Source organism: Polyodon spathula, chromosome 1, assembly GCF_017654505.1.
Source record: "Polyodon spathula isolate WHYD16114869_AA chromosome 1, ASM1765450v1, whole genome shotgun sequence".
NCBI lineage: Eukaryota > Metazoa > Chordata > Actinopteri > Acipenseriformes > Polyodontidae > Polyodon > Polyodon spathula.
The window spans coordinates 60,311,412-60,317,411 of NC_054534.1; the positions used below are offsets into that span (position 1 = coordinate 60,311,412).

The window sequence follows — 6,000 nt, forward strand, 5'->3', positions numbered from 1 at the left end:
TAATAGATTCTTCGGTAGTCTCTATGCTAACACTTGAGGTTTGTGCTTCCACCGCCCCTTCTATTTATTTATTTATTTATACAGTGGTTTGCAGAAGTATTCACCCCCTACCAATAATGTCACATTTTGTTGAATTACAAATAATGTATGCATAGTTTTTCAAATAAACTTTTTTCATTCAAAGCTGTAGTGTTAAACTGAATACTGTTATATGAGGAGGAGGTTAAATGTCAGCAAAACTTACAAAGAAAATGTACAAAATGAAATTTAAGTATTCAGTCCCTTAAGTCAGTATTTGGTAGAAGCACCTTTTGCAGCAATTACTTCTATGAGTCTTTTTGGATAGGTCTCTACTAGCTTTACACAGTATGAAGTTGAAATTTTTGTTCATGCTTCATGGGAAAATTACTCTATTTCTGATCAGTTTGTTGGGGATTGTCGATGGACTGCAATCTTCAAGCCATAAATTTTCGATTGGATTCAAGTCAGGACTTTGACTGGGCCACTCAAGAACATTAATTCTCTTCTTGTTCAACCACTCCAGTGTGGCTTTGGCTTTATGCTTCGGGTCATTATCCTGCTGAAATGTAAATTTCCTCCCCAGTTTCAGAGTCTTGACTGACTCAAATAGGTTGTCCTCAAGGATTCTCCTGTACTTTGCACCATCCATTCTCCCTTCTATCATGACAAGCTTCCCATAACATGATGCTGCCACCACCATGCTTGACAGTTGGGACGGTGTTGACTGGGTGATGTGCAGTGCTGGGCTTGCGCCAGACGTAATGCTTGGAATTTAGACTGAAAAGTTCAATTTTTTTCTTGTTTGACCACAAAACCTTTTCCCACATGTCTGCAGTATCATCTACATCCTTTTTCGCAAACTCCATATGTGCTTTAAGATGGCCCTCTTTATGTGTTTATTTCGTATTCTCTTTTCCAGCACATTTGTTCTCCCTACGTAGATCGCGAGGCTCTCCATGTGGCCTCGGCACATCAGCCGAATGTAACCTCTCTCGACTAGACGATTCAGTAAGACACAGAGACCTTGGTTTGTCCTCTATCCTTCCTTAGTTTCCCCTTGGGGGAAGTCCTTGCTTCCCAGCCTTGGAGGTCAGTCAGTTTGGCCTCACCTCAGCGAGGGCAGTTCTCAGAGTAGTCAAAGGAAAACCCCTATTCTATTACTAAGTTACAAGCACTTAGTCTTTATTCTTGTAGTTACTTACGCAAGCCTGGCTCCTGCTTCGTGAATTTCTAATAAATGCATTCCTAAAAAAGAAGCAAGTTCCTGTATTTTCCTTCCTTTAGTCTGGGTAGTCAGCTGTCCTCTGGTAAAAAAAAAAAATTCAGTTGAAAACTGGCCAGCTTCTTCCTTATTCATACAGCTAAATGGACACAAGAAACAGCTTCTTTGAGACAACTAAAACAAATTTAACAGACGTGAATTCAAATACAAATAACAGACTGTACTAAATCACTTGTACCATTGCACGTTCTAATTTGTATAAATTCTCCCTTCAAGTTTGATAAAAATGTGAACAAATCCTTTTGCGATGTTATGTCAGCGGATTCAATAAGGCCTAGTGTAAATCCTTAATACTGTTCACTGTTGTTAATGTATTCACAAAACATCTAAGGGGTTGCACCTGCTGTAGTCTCATGACTGCAAATTAACTTTAAAAATGACTTCACAGCAGCACTGGGTAAAAAAAAAAAAAAAAAATGAAATCAACTAAGAAACTGGAAAAAGATAACTAGAAAATACTGTAAATATAACAGTTTGAAGAAGCACAGAAACAAGGAATGGGTTTAGGAATTGTTATTTAATTAAACAAAAACATATTGTCAAATCCACTAGGAAACAGAATAGTCAGTCCTCTTTTTCTGGAAGACTTGGTCTATCCTCTTCATTGGTGAGATGCAAGCTGAGATACAGCTGGACTGATTATACACTGTTGGAGGTGGGTGGCGAGGAGGTTTTGTCTCTAAGCATCAAAGAACCACAGCCAACTTTTAATTTAGAAGCCATTTCACCAGTAAAGCACCAGTACCGTGGCCTTTTAAAAAAAAAAAATATTGGTGATATGTAATGTACACATAATGATACTTCAAATGTGTGGGAACCAAATCTAACTTTTAAAACAGTGTCAAAAATGTAATTATGAAGACAATGTGCTTCCTGTAAAAGACTTCAGTAATTTTGTAAGCTTTAGTTGTCAGTGCGTTACCCTTGAAAATAATACTATGTCCACAAAAAAAAAAAAATAATAATAACTACTGAGATACAGCTGGATGTAATTGCAATACAAACATGATATCACAAGATGTCACTGTTTCATCATTCTAAAAATAAATAGAAAAAACTAATTTAAAAATATATATATACATTTGTCAGTTTTTCACTCAGTAAATGGAAAACTACAAAGTGGTATGCAATTTAATATGCTAACATAACATTATTTAGCAGGTTTCAATTGACTTTATGAAGCAAATTTAGTTAATTAGATAGAGTGATGCAAAACTCTCACAGCTGTAGACAGGCCGGGATGACATTTAGATTGGATGGGTTGGTGGCTTGATCAATGGGTTGTTTGTATGTCGTTGCAAAGTGTTTGTTTTACTTCATGATGCAAGCACATTTTTATATATAGTACAACATTGCATATCTGACCCACTGTGGACTGGGGTATAGGCGGATATGTGAAAAAGTCAGATTTGAGAACATAGAAAATGATATTTGCACATGCATAAATCGGTTAGTGAAAAAAAACACTCAAAGTGCTTTAAACACTGGGAAATGTTTTGCTTTAAAAGTAAGCAAACGTAAACAAGATTAATCAGGCTACAATGCACAGTGTTGCTATGCAGCGTGGCCCAGGGCTTGTAAAAAGAAGGTCACCAGTTCATCTCCTTGTGCTCCATCCTGTGGATGAGATGTTAAATCAATGTCCTATTGCAAGTGACTCTGCATATATCACAGCAGCTTTTGACACCATAGATCATGGCATTATTCTTGACTGCCTTCAGAAGTATGTTGGAATCTCAGGAACCTGTCTCTCCAGGATGTCTTCTTACCAAGCCGGATGGATGAAATCTGTTTTCTATGCTGGACACAGTGGTGTTGCAAACCCAGTCACTTGTGGTTTCCCCCAAATATCTGATCTTGGGTCCCTTCTCTTCAATATCTACATGCTTCCCTTGGGCCACCTCATCCGCCAACACAGCCTCATGTTTCACTCCTATGCTGACGACACCCAGCTCTACTTAAAGCTCGACCCTGGTAGCTCCTCTGCCATGGCCCAACTCTCTGCCTGCATTCAAGACATCGAGGCCTGGATGTCTGCCAATTTTCTTCAACTGAACAGTAACAAATCTGAACTCCTTCTAGTAGGATCTAAAACTCAACCTAAGAATCTCAATATACAGTGCCATGAAAAAGTATTTGCCCCCTGTCTGATTTTTGTACATTTTTCATACTGAATTTGGTCAGATCTTTTTGTGGGTTGTAGTAGTGTATAGAGGGAGTCTGACAGAAAAAATGACACCAAAATTTGGTGCTTCTTTCATTTGATTGGTGTGAAAGGTAATCAAATATGCAATCTACTTAACTCAACCCAATTAAATGGATAATTAGGGTTAGCTGTTTGAATAATTTGGTTAAAAATCAGGCCTGATTTGAGCCAGCCCTGCTCAATATAAATCTGATTAACTTTGGCCCTTACCATCAGAGTGAAGTTGCCAGCACACAGGTTCTAGAGCAGGGCTTCTCAAACTCGGTCCAGTGGCTGCTGGTTTTAGTTCCAACCGAGCTCTGTTACTTAACTAGACCTTTAATTATACTGATAATTTGCTTAATTAGACCTTTTTACTTGTTTTCAGCTCTTGAGCAGTTGCATATTTCAAGTTAGCTATACCATTTGATAAGTAACTTGAACTGCAACTGTTTAAGAGCTGTTTTAAGTAAAAATGTCTAATTAAGCAAATTATTAGTTCAATTAAGGGTCTAGTTAAGTAATTGAGAGCTCGGTTGGAATGAAAACCAGCAGCCACATGGTCACCAGGACCGAATTTGAAGTCCTGTTCTAGAGGCACATAGTGCCACGATCAAAAGAAATTCCTGAAACCTGAAACGAGCAGTTTATGCGTGAAAACCCCCAAATGTCACTTCATCTGCATGAAGGAGTGGGCCAAAATTGCTCCACAGCGCTATAAAAGACTGATCAATAACTACAGGAAGTGTTTGTTTGCAGTTATTGCTGCTAAAGGTGGCGTAACCAGTTATTAAGTCTAAGCGGGCGATCACTTTTTCACTCAGGGGCATTGGGTGTTGCATAAATGAAATAAGCATCAAAATTGTGTTATTTGTTCATTGAGTGTGCCTTTTATCTATAATTAGATTTTGGTTGAAGATCTGATAACATTCAGTATCAGAAATATGCAAAAATGCAGAAAATCAGACAGGGGGCAAATACTTTTTCATGGCACTGTAGCTGCCCTGAACCTCGGAAACTGGCTACTGCTGCCTTCCCCCACAGTACAAAGCCTAGGTATACTTCTTGACAGCAACCTCTCCTTTGAAGCCCACATCTCCTCCGTAGTCAAAACTTCCTTCTACCGTCTTCGAAACATCTCCAAAGTCCATACCTACCTTTCCCTCACAGATGCGGAGATACTTGGTCATGCATTTGTCTCCTCTCTACTCGACTGCAAAATATATGGTGGTCTCCTGGCATGCACCATAAACCAGCTGCAGCTAGTTCAGAATGCCGCTGCCAGGATCCTTACCAGATATACAAAACATGATCACATCAGCCCCAGCTGCACTGGCTACCTGTAAAATTCAGGATTATTTTCAAAACTCTCCTGCTCACCTACAATGCCCTTCATCACACAGGTCCCGAGTACCTCCTCAACCTGTTGACCCACTATGTCCCTGCCTGCAGGCATTGGTCCTCCGACTCTCACCTGCTTGTTATCCTCAAGCAAAAGTGCACCACACTTGGACAACGCTCATTTAGCTTCATGGCTCTGACTCTTTGGAACTCTCTCCCAGCTTTGGTGCATGATGCTCCCACCGTCGCTCACTTTAAATCAACTCTCAAGACCCACCTGTTCTCTCTTGCTTTCCATGCTCTTTAAGCCTGATATCTGCTGTGTTGCTGCTGCTATTGCACATATTATGTTACTATCTTGTATTATGCACTTTCCACTGTATTTAATGTGCTATTTCATGTATTATGTTACTATCATGTATTTTGTACTTTCCACTATATTTAAAGTATTTTTTTTTTTTAGAAATATAACTGTATATCAGGTATTATGTATTTCTCTATATTTGAAGTATTATGGATTTTCTTATTGTTACTTCATCTTGTAAAGCGCTTTGTGATGGTGGTCCACTATGAAAGGCACTATATCATTTTTTTTTTTTTTTTAAAGATGTATGAGGTTTACTATAAGCCATCTCCATGCAAAGCTTTAAATAAAAAAAATACAAAACAAATGGTAAACTTACAGTAACCTGCAACTAATGGCTTCTTTCTTTACTGCAGAAGTCCCTGCATCCCTGGTTCTGCTTTCTTAATATCTCTGTCATGGTACTTTGCACTCGACGGCAGTACACATTCTAAAATTGGTTCGATACAGAGAAGGTTAGCATTGGCCCCGCGCAGGGTTGACATGCAACTCGTGAAGCGAACTACTACTACTACTAATACTAATAATAATAATAATAATAATAATAATAATAATAATAATAATAATACAGTACAAGTAGTATAAATGAATACATACATAAATAAATAAACAACGGTTTCAAATAATCGCCGGTCTCCAATACTCGCCATGTCTGCTGACAAATACTGTAAATAAACGCTGGAGGAGAAAAAATTTCATACTAAAAAGCAACTAAGTCTGAGCTGAAGAGATATCTCGAGGAAACACAGATTCAAAAAGGTCAGAGCCTATGTCGATTCCATAAGACATCCCACCTATCAATCCACC

General features: G+C 38.5%; 1 non-coding gene across 1 annotated transcript; it reads left to right on the forward strand.

Moving 5' to 3' along the window:
- Positions 1-5,601: 5,601 nt before the first annotated feature.
- Positions 5,602-5,705, forward strand: LOC121326114. Its single transcript, XR_005951425.1, has one exon. It is a non-coding gene; the product is annotated as a U6 spliceosomal RNA (small nuclear RNA).
- The last annotated feature ends 295 nt before the right edge of the window (positions 5,706-6,000 follow it).